This window comes from Dermacentor andersoni, chromosome 1, assembly GCF_023375885.2.
Source record: "Dermacentor andersoni chromosome 1, qqDerAnde1_hic_scaffold, whole genome shotgun sequence".
NCBI classification, from domain to species: Eukaryota; Metazoa; Arthropoda; class Arachnida; order Ixodida; family Ixodidae; genus Dermacentor; species Dermacentor andersoni.
The window spans coordinates 125,309,908-125,327,215 of record NC_092814.1 but is presented as its reverse complement, the minus strand read 5'-3'; the positions used below and the strand labels follow the sequence as shown (position 1 = coordinate 125,327,215).

The following is a 17,308-nucleotide window of genomic DNA, read 5'->3' as shown; positions in this document are numbered from 1 at the left end:
CTCTCTGCGGAGCGTTTTACAAACACACACACGCACACACAGGTTTCAGTGCCCCCTCCGCGGGCAGACGACCTTTGCAGCGCATTCGTCGTGGTGTCCATTGTCCTGCGTCCCCGTAGCCAGGTGGTCACGCCCGACCCCAGCCGGCGCCTCTAAATTCCAGAGTGGACCTCGCACAGTGGCCTCCGCCGCGGTCCATTGTCTGGTGTCTCGAACTCGCAAAGCGAATGGGGAGGTTCCGCCAATTACCTCCCCTCGAGAACTCCCCTGAGCTGACCCTTGCCGCGTGGCTGCCGGTTGTCCGCAGTTCTCTGAAGTAAGTTCATGGTTGGTTAGTGCTGTCCTCGCTGGTTCTCTGAAGGGCGCCCCCACCGCGGGTGGATCCAAACACGTGCAGCGGGCTGAAATAACTTGCACGTTGCCACCTCGGCAGGCCATTCCTAACAGCTCTTCCATGGCCCGGAAAATCTCGCCTGGCCAGTGCTGGCAACCGCTGGGCAGAAAGAGAATGGCTGGCGAGCAAGAAGATGGCTTTGCTCTCTGCAACCCCTGCGCACTTGGAATGCCTGCAACCATCTCACAACAACAAGCACAGAAGAGTCGATCCCGGCAACACAATACCACTCAGTGTGCAAACGCCCGGAATTAGCTGTTAATCCACCAGGCTTCCTATCGAAATTTCAATGCAAGCCACTCAACTAGGAATCCCAAATTTTGCCCCAAAATTTCGTGCCGGCAAAGCGAGCGTTCACGTTCCTCTTGAGTTCGACCAAACCCGACCGTCGCGCTGCACAAGAGTGAAGGTTTACGCAGAATTAAACTGAAGGCTCTTAACCCGCAATACCCGAACATATCTTGAGCAGCCTAAGTTCACGAACAGCCTGTTCTTATCTTATCGCAGTGCCGTACTTATCGCACGTACTGGTGCCACTGAACAGTCTGGTCAACTCCCACAGGTACGTAATTACAATCGCACTAGCTATGTGGTCCCTATTCCGAACGCGTACTTGCGTCGTACGTAAGCATTTCATCACGCTTACTCACATTTGTAGCTTTAGTCCACACAGGACACGTAACTTAAGAGAACAACTAAACTTGCGTAACTCACGCACACCGCAGAACCCTTAAAAATGCGTCTGCTAATAACTCGTTCCACGCACGCTCACTAAAGAAGTCAGAATACGGCCGCCCTCAACACACACGAGCAGCCCAGTCATAAATCTGCTTCCCTCCGTCCGTACAGGACACGCGCTAATGGAACTACGAATGCTTCTGAGTGCAAATGATGCACTAACTGAAAATCTACGCGCTTAACCATAGCAAATAAAAAAAATACATAAAAAAAGAAGGTTAACTAATACACACGCGCGTTACCATAGGCCTCTCACCGATAACCTTGACACTCAGGTTACTCACACACACACACAAAAAAAAGAAAACCTATCTACTCATTAACTAACTCTTTGCGAGACTAAATGTTTGCATAAAACACCTCTTTCAAACCTCGGAGCTTCTCAAACGAAACCTTAAAGAAGGCTCATACCTTACTTATCCAAGAAATTTTAGTCTCAAATCCCTAAAACTTTCCAAGTGCTCAAAAATATAAAATAAGACAAGACGTTTTACTGCTACTGAAGCTCTCTTGGCCTCCCGTTTCAAACGTTTTCGACTGACTCATACTTTTGAGCCGTACTCGAGGTGGTCGCGGTTCGAAAGCTACCCTGGCTATCCAGGAACAACAAAAGGGCTGACACACAATCAACTCCTTCAACACGTTATAGTCTCCTGCCAATTTGCGTCCTGGCGCCATGCTTTCATTGCGATCTCGACTGACCGCGTCACGACTCCGTACCACCTCGTCTCGTCCTGCCACCTTGCGCTCCTTCGCACTACATGCTGCACCCGGAAAAGAACGACGGAATGACGAGGAACGTAACTGCCCCGTGCCCTTTGTCCGCGTCCGTGCAGAACATGCTTCTCGATCTCCTTTAGACCGGTGGCTCGAACGTGTTTTATGCGCCAACATCGTCAACGACGACCGCACCTTTTTTTTCCTCGCGCCCTGCCCTTTTGGGCCTCTCGACGTCTTTGGCGGCGCTACATTAGTCACCGTCTTTCGGTCTTTACCGCGCTTCTTTTTACGGCGCTTTCTCTTTGCGCTCGCTTTCATGTCGCCTTCTCGTGCCTCGTGCTGGCCGGTACACATTTCGTCGGCCCGGATCGGTCTCTTATCCGCATAGTCTGAGTGATACTTAACTAGCTCACCCCCCTTTTGGCTACCTAGACTGGCGGAGAGCTGCACCGATCCTTGAACAATGCAGTTGTCTTCCCTTGAGCTACGCAGCTCGCAATCCTGAGAACTACCCTCAACTGCATCGTCCAGCTCGCACTTCACTTCGGCACGCAGATCTGACTCGACATGGGTGCTCGCGTCTGTCGGGTCCGCAGTATCCTGTACCTCGCTAACGTTACAAGCGACGCACACGCGCGGTAACTGTGCCAATTCATTCACAGCTGGCCTAGCTGTCTCTACAGTGCTCTGTTGGCACAGCACCTGTCGCTCTCATTACGGCCTTTAACTGCCCGTATTGCCACTAAGGCATCGTTAGCTGCTAGCACTTCGAGTTCACCTATGAACGTGCTGCTAATCTTACAGGTACTATTACTTTCCTCGGCTTTCGACTGAAATCTGCTATCGACTTCCTCCCACTTTCGCTGCGTCCAGCCTACAGATTTCTGAAGCCGCTGCTGACTTCGTGCGTTTAACTGCTGCAAATTTTGTATCTGTTTGTTCACTGCTGCCATTTCCTTTTCAAGCTTTTGCCGTTTTTGCTCACGCTCTTGGCGTTTTTGCCTAATTTATTCCCGTTCATGTCTCTTAGAATTCGTTTGCCCATTTGTTCGATAAACTTCAAATCATTGCCACTTTGCAAAATGGTCGTACGAATCTCTGATTCCGTCAAGCCCTTCTCTACGTCTACCCCGAGCTCCTCACACAACCACAACAGGTCAGCTCCCGTCAAACACATTAGGACCATGGTCGCTACTTTAAGCTTTGGCTCTGCTGTCACACAATACTTGCTGCGATACCCACGCAAATCAAAATGCAAGTAAAAGATCCGCAGCGAATCAAATCCAAAAACACAGAGAAATTGAAGCCTGGTAAATCTTACAGCCAAAACCAAACGCTTACCCACTGAAGCAGCATCATATCACCAGTCCTTCTCCGCCGTACCCAGTCAGTTGCAAGAGGTGGTCAATCCCAAGTCGCCTCCAACTTGATCAGGATACCGGTCGGTCATCATGTGCCAACGTCCGTGAGCTGCCATTGCTGTCTCCAAGTTGTAGGCCGATCTACGAGCCGTAGGCCGATCTAGGAGCCGTAGGCCGATTCCACCGCTGTCAACCAGTTGTCGGAGTTGGAGCGGTCGTAGCTGTAGGACCTCGACTCTTCGTCGGGACTTAGGCGAGCAGAATTTATTTACATTATTTACATTTTAACATGGGATACATTTACACAGTCTAGCGTGACTCCCAAATGGAGCCCGCAAGATGAGCATACAGCACACAGCTTACGAGCACACAGCTCACGAGTACATTCACGAGCACAGAGCACGACGACGAGCACACTCTAGCCGCCGACAACAGCTCGTTATAACCACTTCGTGTTCCCTAGATCCCTAGGCGAGGCAAAACGTTCGACGTCATCGTAAACCAGCCGCCTCTCCGCGGGACGTTTTACCTCTCTGCGGGACGTTTTACAAACACACACACGCACACACAGGTTTCAGTGCCCCGCTCCGCGGGTAGACGACCTTTGCAGTGCATTCGTCGTGGTGGCCATTGTCCTGCATCCCCGTAGGCAAGTGGTCACGCCCGATCCCAGCCGGCGCTTCTTAATTCCAGAGCGGACTTCGCACAGTGGCCTCCACCGCGGTACATTGTCTGGTGTCTCGAAAAGCGCATGGGGAAGTTCCGCCAATTACCTCCCGTCGAGAACTCCCCTGAGCTGACCCTTGCCGCGTGGCTGCCGGTTGTCCGCAGTTCTCTGAAGTAAGTTCATGGTTGGTTAGTGCTGTCCTCGCTGGTTCTCTGAAGGGCGCGCCCACCGCGGGTGGATCGAAACACGTGCAGCGGGCTGAAATAACTTGCACGTTGCCACCTCGGCAGGCCATTCCTAACAGTAGCTCCAAGAAGACGCGGCACAGAAAGGGGACCATCAGTGAAGAGGCTGAAGGAGACATTTTAGCTTTCATGGCTGCAAACCCTCATTCCAGCGTGCGTGATGTGAGTGGCGAGGTCGGCATTTCAAAGCACACACGTCTTCAGTGTCAAGAGTTCTTAGGAAGGCTGAAATACATCCGTGTCACCTCCAACTGCATCAAAAGTTGCAAGAAAGACACTTTCAATGGCGGCTTGATTTCTCAAATTGGATCCTTTTGAGCAGTAACGAAATACCGGATTTTGTTGAGAAAGTGCTCTGGACAGATGAGGCAACCTTCTCCAGAAATTCTCAAGTCAACATCCACAATGCGCATTACTGGAGCGATATCAACCCGCATTGGGTGGCGCAGACCAGACACCAGTACCAATGGTCATTGAGTGTGTGGTGCGGTATCTTTGACGGAAGAATAATTGGCACAATATTTTTCGGTCCCATGCTCACTGCTCAGCGGTACGTGAACGACATCTGGGAAGGCCCACTCGAAGATTTTCGCTGTGATCTTCCTATGGCGTTTTTAAAGCGAACTTGGTACCAGCTCACAGCAGCAGCCTTGCCCGAGCCTAGCTTGACGAAGCCTTCAAACGCCAGTGGGTCGGGCGGCATGGACCAGTGGCATGGCCTGCAAGCTCACCGGACTTCACACCTTTTAACTTCTTCTTGTGGGGACATGTGAAAGACCGAGTGTACCGCAAACCTACAACTACACCGGAAGCGCTAAAGGCAGAGATTGCTCAGACCTGCAGCGAGATACCGTCTTGCGTCATCAAAAAAGCTACATCGGACGTGCTGAAAAGGTGCCAATACGGCATTATGGCAAAGGGCGACTTGTTTGGACACATTCTTTAGACATACATCACAGCAAATAAATCTCTACAACCATTATCTATGAAAAGAGCCATCTGTGTGAAACTTTTGCACGACGTGGAAAAGGCACGTAAGTAATATGAAATTACAAATTCTCTGCCGACAAGGAATGGACAGGAAGCTAAAAAGCAACCTTTCATGTCAGTTTACAATTCTTCCTTTTGTGACTACCAGCGTAATTCACACGACGCTATCAAGCTTGTTATCATGCGTGTTTGCTTGCTGGGGCCTTGCTCCCAAATTCTAACTCATGAGCTTGTCATTTTTCCTCCGCATGCATTCTGCTAGCGTGAGAGTGCAATTATCGCCGCAGAAACGAGAGCCGCGCTGTATTTCAACTGCCGCCCGAACCCACTAGCGTTTGCAATTGATACGCATTTAGAGGATCAGTCGCGCTTCGAGAAAGCGGGTGCAGAATCTAAAAAAAAACGGCCTGCCCCCCCTGTCTATTTTTGGTCCGATCGGATTGTCGTGCGGCTTCACCGGGTGTCTTATAAAATCAAAAACATCCCTTTGTCGCCGCAGTTCTCGTAATCTCAAAAGCTGATTTTCAAAGAATAATGCAAGCTTGCTAAATGGCGGTGATGAGCGCATGTTTCAGGATATGCAGACGCAGGATCGACGTCCTTAATCTCGGTTGGCCTCAGTTTACGAGTCCGTTTGCGCATTTGCATGCAGGTGCTTGTTCACATTAAGCTCACTGCCACAGACATCAAATTCATTTTTTTTTCACATGGGACGTGGACAAGCCGAGCAAAGTCTAGCGGGATTTGAAGGTTATCGCGCGAGCGTCGACCAAGAACAAGAACAGCACCACGGCCCAGAATCCTCTTTCGAGGTGAGGGAGGTGCACGTTAGCTTCTCTCACTTTTTTTGCTGTTCCTTAAGCTCCAGTCACTCCCATCCGAGGAAGGCGCTTTCTTTTCTTCCTTGTATTCTTTCTTTTCTTTCTTCATTCTTTTTATTATTTTTTTCTTCAGGGTACACACAGAGATGGTATTGCGCGCAACGTATTCTTCGGTATTATAAATAGAAAGAAAGGGTAGCGAATTCGTCACCGGGGTGATTGTTATAGCATGGAACAGCCAACGAAAAAGTAAAGAATGCGAAATCTTTGATAGTTCCGAAACGGGCGGCTAGGCGCCTAGGACGCTAGGCAGGTCGACGCTCGCGTGATAACCTTCAAATCGCGCTAGACTGAACATCTTCTGAGGGCTTGGTAAGCGACGGGAGTAAATGCAGAAGATTGTCTGAAACTGATCAAGTTCAAAGACCTGTTTCACTGAAGGACTTCAAGTAAGGTCCGTTAGTTTGCGCAACCTGGTCTTGTTCCGTGCTTTTCGCAAGCTCGCATTAAAGGAAGACAGTCCGAAGTCATTTATTTCACTATGCACGCGCCACTTTATGCGCGCCCTTGCATCTTAGCTGAGGGCCGGATTCTGAAATGCTCTTAACCTTATACCGTTTCCCTACCTTCCGCAAGGAGTCCTCCATGCTACCTAAACGTTAGGCGCCCTCGGAAGGCCACCGCCAATTTTAAAAGCTTCGTTTCGCCTTTCTTGCGGAAGGAGCGCCTCACCAAAGGAAGTGTAACGTTAGAGGCTTCTGGTTTCAAGATTAGTTACAAAACATGCAAAATATTTGTAATGAATTGCCAAGGTAAAGTGCCGGGACTATTAAAATTGCACTTATACTTCTATACCGGGGCATAAATTCCATTTCCTTGGTTAATAACGTAAAAATAGTTCAAAAATGATGAATACGGCACGGAAAAAAAACTCAGTCTAGCAACTATGGCAGCATCTGAGTTCGGTTGGTCAGGCGTCGCTTTCTTTTTGTTTCGTGCGTGCGTGCGTGCGTGCGTGCGCGTGCGTGCGCGTGCGCGCGCGTGTGTGTGTGTGTGTGTGTGTGTGTGTGCGTGTGCGTGTGCGTGGGTGTGTGCGTGTGTGTGTGTGTGTGTGTGTGTGTGTGTGTGTGTTTGTGTGTCGAGAATACCCCTTTCCTGTTTCGGAAGACTTCTGCGTCGTCTCCACCGGGACGTTAAATGGTTATATGAGTACCATCGATGCACCCAGTAACCCCAGGGAATCCTCCGATTGAATAGAACCTGGTCATGACTACCCTCGCTTCACTGGCGTTTGGCAGCCGAACGTACTTGGGATACAGACGCAGGCATATCAGCTGTGTCACCTCCCAAATACATCGGCACACAGAGGGTTGGGATGCACACACAAGGTCACCTACAACAGTTTGCATGGCACTCGTTCCGTAAAAATGCAGTGCGATGAGGACCTTCAAGAGAGCAGGCAGCGGCTCTCCTCTGTTGTCAGCGTTACAATGCAGTTGCAGCTCTGCTAGTATGGCTGCAACAGCTCGCTTAGAAAAACGTTACCGGGCTAGAAAGTCCCCTTCGTCATAGTATTCCAGTTGATTCCGCCTGTCAATCAGACGCCGGGCTGGAGTCAAAGGCGGAGGCTTGCACACAGTCCCGTAAAGAAGTTCATTTGCTCGTCGAAGAAACCGTGCATAGCTTTCGAAGCTATCGTCTTCTGATAATTATCGCAAGGCCGTCATTCTCGCCGCTTGCTTTTCACAAAATCAAAGTAAAAACATATGGCACAAAACGCGGTCCGCGGAACCAAACTGGACGTCAATAGACGGCGGCTGGCTACCGCGGCCTTGGCTGCGCACGGCACCTATTCTAGCCGAGCGTACCGCGTACAAAGTCGTGCGGAGAAGCGTACGTTCAGTTAGAGGAGCACGGTTAGGAAGCATAAAGGTAGCATTCCGGCTCCCTAAGCGCGGGGAAGCACCAAGGGGGCCCTAACTTAGTGCCCCTTAGTAAGGTACGTTCCAGAATTGACGCCAGGTCGCCTTACAGCGTGTCAGACATCCTTACTAAGGAAAGGAGTGTTTCAGAATCCGGGCCTAAGGATTGGCGAAGCCGTAATAAAAGCGAATGTAGACCGTTGTACACGACCAACTTAGACCAACTTAAATATCGCGAAAACCATCGCGTTGGCTCAGTGGCGATAATGGTCTGCTGCTTTGCATGACGTCACGGGTTGAAATGCGGCTATTTCGGTGTTTTTTTTTTTTGATGACAAACTACAGGCACCTGTATCTTGACGTCTTAATGAATGTTAAGAAACCCTGGATCAATATTATTCCTTGCCCCCGACTGCGACAACCCCCATTGCCCCTTGTTTAAATTGGGGTCATTAAGATCAGTCAACAAAAACCACCGAGATTTTACGCCGAGCGATACACGTCAAGCAATTGTGACCGTCATCGCCCGCGCCGAGCGGGCGAATCTACCTTGCGATGACGGTGCAAACTGCACCACGCGCTCCGCTGTTCGCGCCGACAACACTTGTGGTTTCGGCGATCTGTGCGACAAGACTCGCCATAAACTGCAATATTTTAGCTTCACTTTTATTTTTCATTTTCTCCCTTACAAATGTAAGAACCAGAACAGCAGCGAAATTATCTCACTAGAGGGGGATCGCGCAGTGCGGCCAAACCGGATGTGCGCGCCTGTCAATGGTGATGACTGCACGGCGCGCACTATAACTTCACTTATGCTTGGGCTGCTTGGGCTATGCCATAGTGTTTCGAAATAAATACCTAGAGGGAAATGTGGCGCTAGTGTCTACGGGGGTTCTCATGAGCGCTGCCTCAACCTACATGGGAATGATGGGAAGTGCAGGCTTCGGATTGACTTCGATCTTTAGACTAGTGACGTTTGCTTGTGGCGTAGTAAACAAAGCTATACTCAAATATTATCGCGTAAAATCTAATTTTATTTCTGTAGTATGTTATATAATGTACAAGACGCTACATAAACTTTGTATGACTTTGAGATGGAAGCATGGTTTACTATGGTTTGTCACCAGGACACACCAGGGTATGCATACTTGTGCGATTCTGTTCCCGACTTAACCACAAAGAATAATTATTTATTTATTTTTGCAACAGCAATAACAATCGTGCATGTACTTATATAAAAATGTTCATCAAGTATTTATGGAAATAAAAATGTTGTATTGTGAGAAAGTGTTGCGCCCTTGAGTGGAATGCTACAAGTGTCGTCTGCTACGAGGCCTGCTCGCTGCAAACGAGAGACTTTTCTCGCAGACGACAGGCACTTGCTAACTCTCTCTCGCTCTTTCGAAAGGCTGCGTCGGCTGTCACGATTGCTGAACGTCTTCACATACTTTTAAGCACATCTGCTGCAGTGCTACCTAGGACGCTAGTGGCCTCCTACCAATATGCTTCATCATATTGTATATTGACGTACCGCTTCCGAAGCGTTATGGCGTGGCTTTGCACTTACCCATTTTGCGACACTAGACTACAGCCAGGAAGCAGCAACATTTCTTACCACAAGTAAGTTTGTATTCTCAAAGACCTAAAACACGCATTTCAATGAGCACATAACCGAGGAATGCATAATGAAGCCCTCAATAAAATTTGATTGTCAAGCCACTAGAAGTACAACTATATATGTCTTGTATCAGTAGTGCCTTCTTTTTCATATTCTGAAGTTTCATAAAGCACGTAACGGTACAGTGCCAGCCTAACACACTTAACAAACCAAGGTCCAAACGCTCAAAACATGTTCTTTCAACGTTTACGATGCCGTCGCTTTGTCGTCAGGGCTTCGAAGCCACACCGCGACACAAACATCGTCCCAGTCGCTGGCCCAGCGCGCTCTCGCCACTTGGAGCAACATAACAAAGGCAGAGAGCTTTGCGTTGCACTGTCCCACTGCAGGTTACAGCAAGTGCGCTTGAAGCTAAACCAAAACTGCCAAAAAAAAAATACTTGTAGACTAGTTCGCCAGTCAATAGAACGCCAATCCGAAGCCTGTACTTCCCATCACTCCCATGATGGTTGAACGATCGCAGCGCCAGATTTCCCTCTAGGTATACTAATATGAAACTCTATGGGCTATGCGCTCCGCTGTTCAAGTTTCATTTGACGCTGATAGTTCACTGAAGGGTAGTGTCCCTGTATATGCTATCGCAGGGTCCTTTCCTCGCGCCACCCATACCGCCGCTGGCCGAGCGTCGTCACGTCTTTTGCAAGTGATATCAATCGTTCTACTCGATACAGAGAAGCCAGTCAGGCGGAAAGAACGCCGGCATAGCGCTTGCTCTAGCGCTTATGCCATCGGTATCGGCAAAGGCGCGTTCCCACCGTAGCAGCAGCAGCGCATGCTTACTAAGCACTTTTGGTCGCTTAGGCCGGAGCAGCGGTCTCACTTTATCGTGTGCACTGGATCAGTACATACGCTCACCCTCACGGCCACGCAAAAACTATCTGCAGCATCTCTGAGCATGATGGGGTGCCGCGCACTGGGGCTGCACGAATCGCATTGAAAGCGCGAAAGCTGTTTACTCCGTGCCGTGCGGACGAACCGTTATTGTCTACAACAGTTATTGCGTATTCGCCGCGACAGGGCCTATCGCTTTAATACTCACCGCGCGTCTACCTGTCATATTAATCGTTATTTATTTACGTATGAGGTTTTACGTGCCAAAACCACGATTTCATTATGAGGCTTGCCATAGCGAAGGTCTCCGGATATATTTTGACCACGTCGGATACTTTACCGCATAGAGTTTCTCACTATAACACCTAGAGGGTAATCTGGCGCCACCGTCTATGGGAGTTTCTTAAGGGGGCACCGTGCCGTCATGGGAATGACGGTATATGTGTCTGCGAGGCTCGTGTTGGCTGGTGTTGTAAGAGGCTTCGTCTAAAACGTGGATATGGCTACGCAAATAACGCGTTCACAAAGTAAAATCTTCATAAAATATTTCCATTCACGCATATTACATCTTTACTCACCCACGATGCATAACCAAGCGAAGAAAAGCAAGAACAGACGACCAACTGTATCGAAGCGAGCGCGAACCTTGTCGTCTGTCCTCCAACATTAGCGGCCCGCTGATACTTTTTACGTAACATGTAGTCGTACACACAATAACAAGTTCTCATAGTTAAACAAAACATGTTTTCGCGTAATAATAAAGCTAAAACAGCTTTTCACGTGCTGTTCTAGTAGAAAATGAATCATTGTGACAGACGGAACGGTACTTGCCAAGCGCGTCTTCAAGGTGTCCTGTCTATACGAGAACGATGCCAATCCGAATCCACAATATACCGGCATTCCCATGCATACCACAGCGCAGCAGCGCCAGATTTCCCTCTAGGTAATGTAGTGAGAAACTCTATGCTTTACCGTGTACCCAATGCACGGAACACGCGCCTTTCTGCATTTCATCCCCATCAAAATGTGGCCGCCGCGGTCGAGATTCGATGCCGCGCCCTCGGGCATAGTAGCGCAATGCCTTAGCCGCTACGCCTCTACGGCGGGTATTAGTCTTAGAGTAAACCTTCACTGTAATAGCGTTCAAATGGAACGTTGAAACCCGTTTTGTCTACGTCATAGGGCGCAGCTATTGCTTTACAAGCAACCTTCCTTTAAATCTTCGGGGCCAACCTCCGTCATATCTAACAACCCACGCATTGCAGCGGGAAGTCCCATTGGGTTTCGCTACCCTTCACAGAAGCAACAGCATAGCCGTACACTCATAGGATACGCAAGGCGAGAGCTATCGCTTTGAAAGTTAAGCAAGTCTGCGGCACAGATTTGCACCAATAATAATTTTTTTGCGTAAACCATAATTTCAACTTATGCCCCGTCACATCGGTTCGTTAACTTTCACCGTGTCTTCATCAAATCAGATAAAGCCATGAGCTTGGGAAAACCACCAGTCACCACGAAAAGGCGCGTAAGAGACGAATATAACTATTCACTTCAAACGCTTTTGCATTCGGAATTAAGTATTCACACGGAATACACAAAGCGTGTGGCATTAAGCAAAACCTATCGGCGATAGAAGCGATACGGCGTGTGTCCCCCGCCACGTCCGAGTTGCACCCCCACCGCACGTACGTACGTAGGCCGGCCGTGTGCTGCACCGTGCACTGTCATGGCCTGAAGTGCCTGCTGCGTCACGGCGCAAGGTGTTTTTTCCCCTCGCCAGAAAGCTACGCAGTTCCTGCGCGCGTTTGGCGTGTCTTTTTATTCCCCTTAACCACCGTGATTAGGGATATATAAGTGTCATTAGGAGTACTTTCACCGTAAAACCTTGGTTCGAGCTAGTCGGTATTGATTCGTGATCGAAGCAAGCTTTTCGGCGCAAACTAAACGAGGACGAAAAAAACAAACGGGTGCCAACTGCCAATTGATTTTGTTTCACGCAGGAAGGACGATGTTTTTAGCACATTCCAAGACAGGTGGTAAGTGTATGCGCGCATCGCACCTTTTTCGTGTACACCTGCATCTACTACTCGAAGAAACGAGCTGATGGGTGCGTGATTTCTGGAGGGCTGCTTTTATGCATGTGATAAGGATGCCTCTTTTTATTACTTTGAGTGGGCACTGTAGTACGGCAAAAAAGCCCTTCTTGCCGCGGAGATTATACGCCCAACAAATGTGCGTTCCGGGACCGAACGAAACATTTATATCTAGAAGGTGTATCGCATCTTCGACCCGCAGTTAAAACGTCTATTTATTTATTTATTCAAAATACCCCCAAAGGCCCTCATTACGAGGGTATTATAAATAAATGTAAAAGTTTGAGCGCGAGTGACTTTAATCCAAGCAGAACGTCATTCGAAAACTTTCGAATTCCGAGAAAATTTTGTGAAAATGTTAGGAGTTCAGTCGAGAACACTGAAGTGATCATAATCACTTGTGATCACCAGCATTTCGATGCTGTCTGCTATATATTCAGAAAGAATAAGTTTAATGAAACTGCCTCACAGAAATGACAATTAATAAATGAAGACTCCCACTGTCATACTAAACAAACTGATTCGCGTTCGCTAGTGACTCAACCCTACCATCGCTTAGTTATAATATTTGAATTGCTATTTTTATTATTTCATTTGATATCCATGATGCTAAGCTGCTTAAAAGTACGACCACGTTGAACGGAACGTGTTACTAGTGATCACTAATGACACGGCATCATCAATTACGCGGCTAGCGCGGCTGACGCGGCTAACGCGGCTAACCAAAATACTGATGCTATCACTTTTTGATTGATACCAATGATGACTTGCACGAACCAAGGTTACCGCTGTAATATTAAAGCTTTTTGTGATCACTAGTGACTACGTCCTACCATCTTCTAGTTAATATAATTGAATTATGGTTTTTATGACTTTTTATTTGATATTCATTAAGTTCACTATCTACAACATACGAGAACATCATCATGAGCGTATAACTAGTGATTACTAATAACCGGGCGTGATCTGTCAACAGCGGCAACCAAAGAAATAGTCACTTAATGACTTTTGAATTGATATCAATGACGACGCATATGAATAAAGGCTACCACTGTCATACTAAACAAAGTGATGCGGGATCATTCGTACCCGCCGCGGTTGGCTATGGTGTTGGGCTGCTAAGCGCGAGGTCGGGGGATCGAATCTCGGCCACGGCGGCCTCATTTCGATGAGGGCCAAGTGCGAAAACACCCATGTACATAGATTTAAGTGCATCTTAGAGAACAACAGGTGGTCCAAATTTCCGGAGTCCCTCACTATGGCGTGCCTCATAACCAGATCGCGGTTTTGGCACGTAAAACCCCGTATTTTAATTTGATCACTAGTAGCTCAGTCCCACCACTCCTAGTTATCATAAATGAGTCACAGTTTGAATGACCTTTCATTTGATATCCATGACGCAATGCTGTATGAAAGTTAGACGCGGTGTTATCACGTAGCAAGGGTATTTTAAAATGCTGATTTATTTACAGTGTGAATGGCACCAATGACGGCGTGCACAAATCAAAACTACCAATTGTACAGTTAAATAAATCACTGATTATAACTACTGGCTTCATCATGCCAGTTCCCAGCCGGTCTCATTGTTGAATCACTCCTTTTATGACATTTCGTTCGGTATCCATGACCGTAATGACGTGTAAAACAAAGAGAACCTAGCATAGCATGTTAGTAACTAGTGATCGCTAATAAACACAGTCATATTAGTTTGCTGTATGGTGTGATTACTTAGTTAATTGCTCATTAATACAATGTAACTGCTGGTTGGCTTTCATGAGTTAAGCTGGAAGATAGTGTTTTTTTCTTCTAAATATAAAATAAAACATTTTACCGTGCGCCGAGAGAGAGAGAACTAAACTTTTAATTCCTGAAATGTTAATCCGAGTCAGGACTCGGTTCTCTCTAGGTGGGACGATTCCTTATTCCATGAACCCTCTGGCTTGAGCTTCCTTCTTGGCCCGGGCGACGAGACTGCGTTGGTCGGCTAGGTCATCAGAGGAAAGCTTGGCCTCCCACGTTTCAGTTGTGGTATAGATCTGCGGTGAGTTGGCGCGCTCTTCTTGTGCTTCTATGGGGCGGCCATCTTTGTAGCAGTCTAGTGGAGCTTGTGAGGTGGGGTCTGCGGATGTGTCATGCAATGGGCAACTGTGGACCATGTGTTGCAGGGTTTCTGTGACCTCGCAATGGGTGCATGTGTACGAGTACTGCGTAGGATATAGGCTGTGCATGATTATTCCGTGTACGTATAGGTGTTTGTCAGTAGGTGGTGGAGGATGACTTCTTCCTCTTTGCTCAGATTCTTGTGTGGTGAAGGATACGTTCTTCTACTGAGTCACTGGTGATGCAGAAGCTCGGAGTACTTTAGGGCGATGTCATCAACGTTGGTGGCCAGCCTGGTGTGGGATGGCAGGAAAGCCCGGCTGGTATGCTCGCGGGCAGCGGCATGTGCCGCCTCATTTCCTATCATGTCCTGCTGCCCTGCAATGTTGTTGATGTGGGTGTCGGGGAGCGGGGCGCGTTCGATGTGATTTTTAAGCATTTTGAGTGCGGATTCTGATATGAGTCCTTTTTGATATTTGCGAGCTGCTGCTTGGGAGTCTGTTAGGATTACTGCTACTTCAGGGCAAGTTATTGCCAGAGCGATTGCCGCTTCCTCTGCAGTCTCGGTGGCTCTTGCTCGGATGGTGGCAGCTGCAAGTTCTTTGCCTTGGTGATCCGTGATGCTTAGGGCAAAGGCGTTCCGTTTAATGTACCGGGCAGCATCGGTGTACCTCGTATCAGGGTCTCTCGCGTATTTCTTGCTGAGTGAGCGGATTCTGTTTTGCCGACGCTCCTTATAGTAAGTTGTATGCATATTGCGTGGTATACTTGCAACGCTGATACAGTCCCGGACTGCAGGTGGGATTCTTGCTTTCTGGTCTGTGTCTGCAATGTAGCTTTCACTATAGTTGAGGTAGCGCAAAACTGCACGTCCGGTGGCTGTGAGCTTGGGCGGCTCCAGTTGGCTGATTTTATGAACCTCGACAAGCTGTTCCCACGTATTGTGGAAGCCGAGTTTGAGGAGTTTCCTCGTTGACGCCATAGGTGGGAGGGCCAAGGCTACTTTCATTGCCTTTCGAATGACAAAATTTTTTTCTTGATTTCAGCCGGCTTGAGCTTCAAGTAGGAAGTTCCTAGGTGATACGGCTGGTTAGGAGAGCTTGAATTATGCTTAGTATGTTTTTCTCCTCGAGTCCGCTTCTTTGGTTTGTGATCCTTTTGATGAGGTGCATAACTTGTGACAGTGTGCGTTGTAGACGTGGGAGAGTAGCCGCCACTGATCCGTCCTTGTGGACGTGAAGTCCGAATACACGAAGGGAGTCGACTGTAGGGATCTTGGTTCCGTTGAGCGAGACGCTAGGATCGGTTTCGATATAGTTTGGTAGTCTTCCTCGTGTCCGTGCTCTCAGGACGAGAAGCTCCAACTTTTCGGGTGCGCATTGAAGACCGCAGTCTCGGAGTTATCTTCCAATAATATCGATGGCTTCTTGTAGATTGCGTTGTTCTCGTCCAGAGTAGCTGCTTTGGTCCAGAGCGTGATGTCGTCGGCGCAAAGCGCATGACATAGGTTTGGGATGGCGTTGAGTTGTTTTGGTAGCTTGATCATTGCGATATTGAAAAGTAGGGGTGAAATAACTGATCCATGTGGGGTTCCTTTGTTGGGCAGGCGAAATTTATCGCTGCGGAGGTTGCAGACACCTACTGTTGCTGTTCGGTACGTCAAAAAGCTGTTGATGTAGTTATCGATCAAGGCGCCGCAGCCTGTATCTTCGAGGTTGTCTTCGTTGTCGAATGCGCCCTTTACGTTGATTGCCAGGATTGATGATGTGCGCCTGTTTATCAAGGTAGTCAAGCAAGTCTTCTGAGGAGTAGGAGTGCGTACAGCGTGGACAGATGCTGTCAGAATACGAACATGATGTGCAGCAAGTGTGCGTTATCCTCGGGGTATGGTGTTAACCGGTCGTGCACCATGTTCACGAGGAGTTTGCCTACGCTGAAGGAGGTGCGGAGGTGCGGAGGTGCGGAGGTGAAGGAGGTGAAGGAGGTAGATGAAGGAGGTGCGGTTCGACTGTGGGGGTGTCGGTGCTTAGTTGGATGCTCTTGGTGTGGTTTTCTGCGGTGATGAGAAGGCCCTTAAACCAATGGTTGATGTCGTCGATTGTTGTGTTTTTTATTTGTTTACTTATTTAGCAAATACTACCTGCCTGTATTACAGGCCTTAGGCAGGAGTGGGGTAGAGAAATAACAGAAACTGAGAAAACGTACATTGCAACAGAAGTAGCAAACAACGAGACTCGACCACAGTCCAGAACACAGTGTAAAATCAAGTACAAAAGCAAAACACTTGGCTCCCAACAGATTACATGTGTGCCCTATGCTTCACTCAGGACTTGTAGAAACAAGTTCCCCGTTTCGGAGCTGACCACGTTTCCAGGCAGACCATTCCACTTAACAAGGGTACGGGAAAAAATGAGTATTTAATAACATTTGTTTTACACGAAAGTGCGCCGACTTTCTTACAATGATAAGAACGCTTAGCGCGGTGGGTAATGGGCTCAACTAAAATGCCTTCCTCTAGTTTTAATCATGATAATATAAGTAAAATAAGTTTAGTCGTTCGCGGTGACGTCGCGCGCCCAGCTGTTCGAGTCCTGCGGTGTGCAGTAGGGCTGTTGTGGATATATTCGAACTGTAACAACTAAATATAAACCTGACTGCCTTGCGTTGGACATTCTCTACTTTCACTTTGTTAATTTCGGTCCACGGACGCCATACTACCGAAGCATATCCTAATAGCGGTCGTACATA

The 17,308-nt window shown here is 48.2% G+C and overlaps 1 long non-coding RNA gene across 2 annotated transcripts in view; it reads right to left on the bottom strand.

Moving 5' to 3' along the window:
* Positions 1-17,308, bottom strand: part of LOC140216635 (uncharacterized) — a 169,051-nt gene that overhangs the window by 61,776 nt on the left and 89,967 nt on the right. The window lies entirely within an intron of this gene.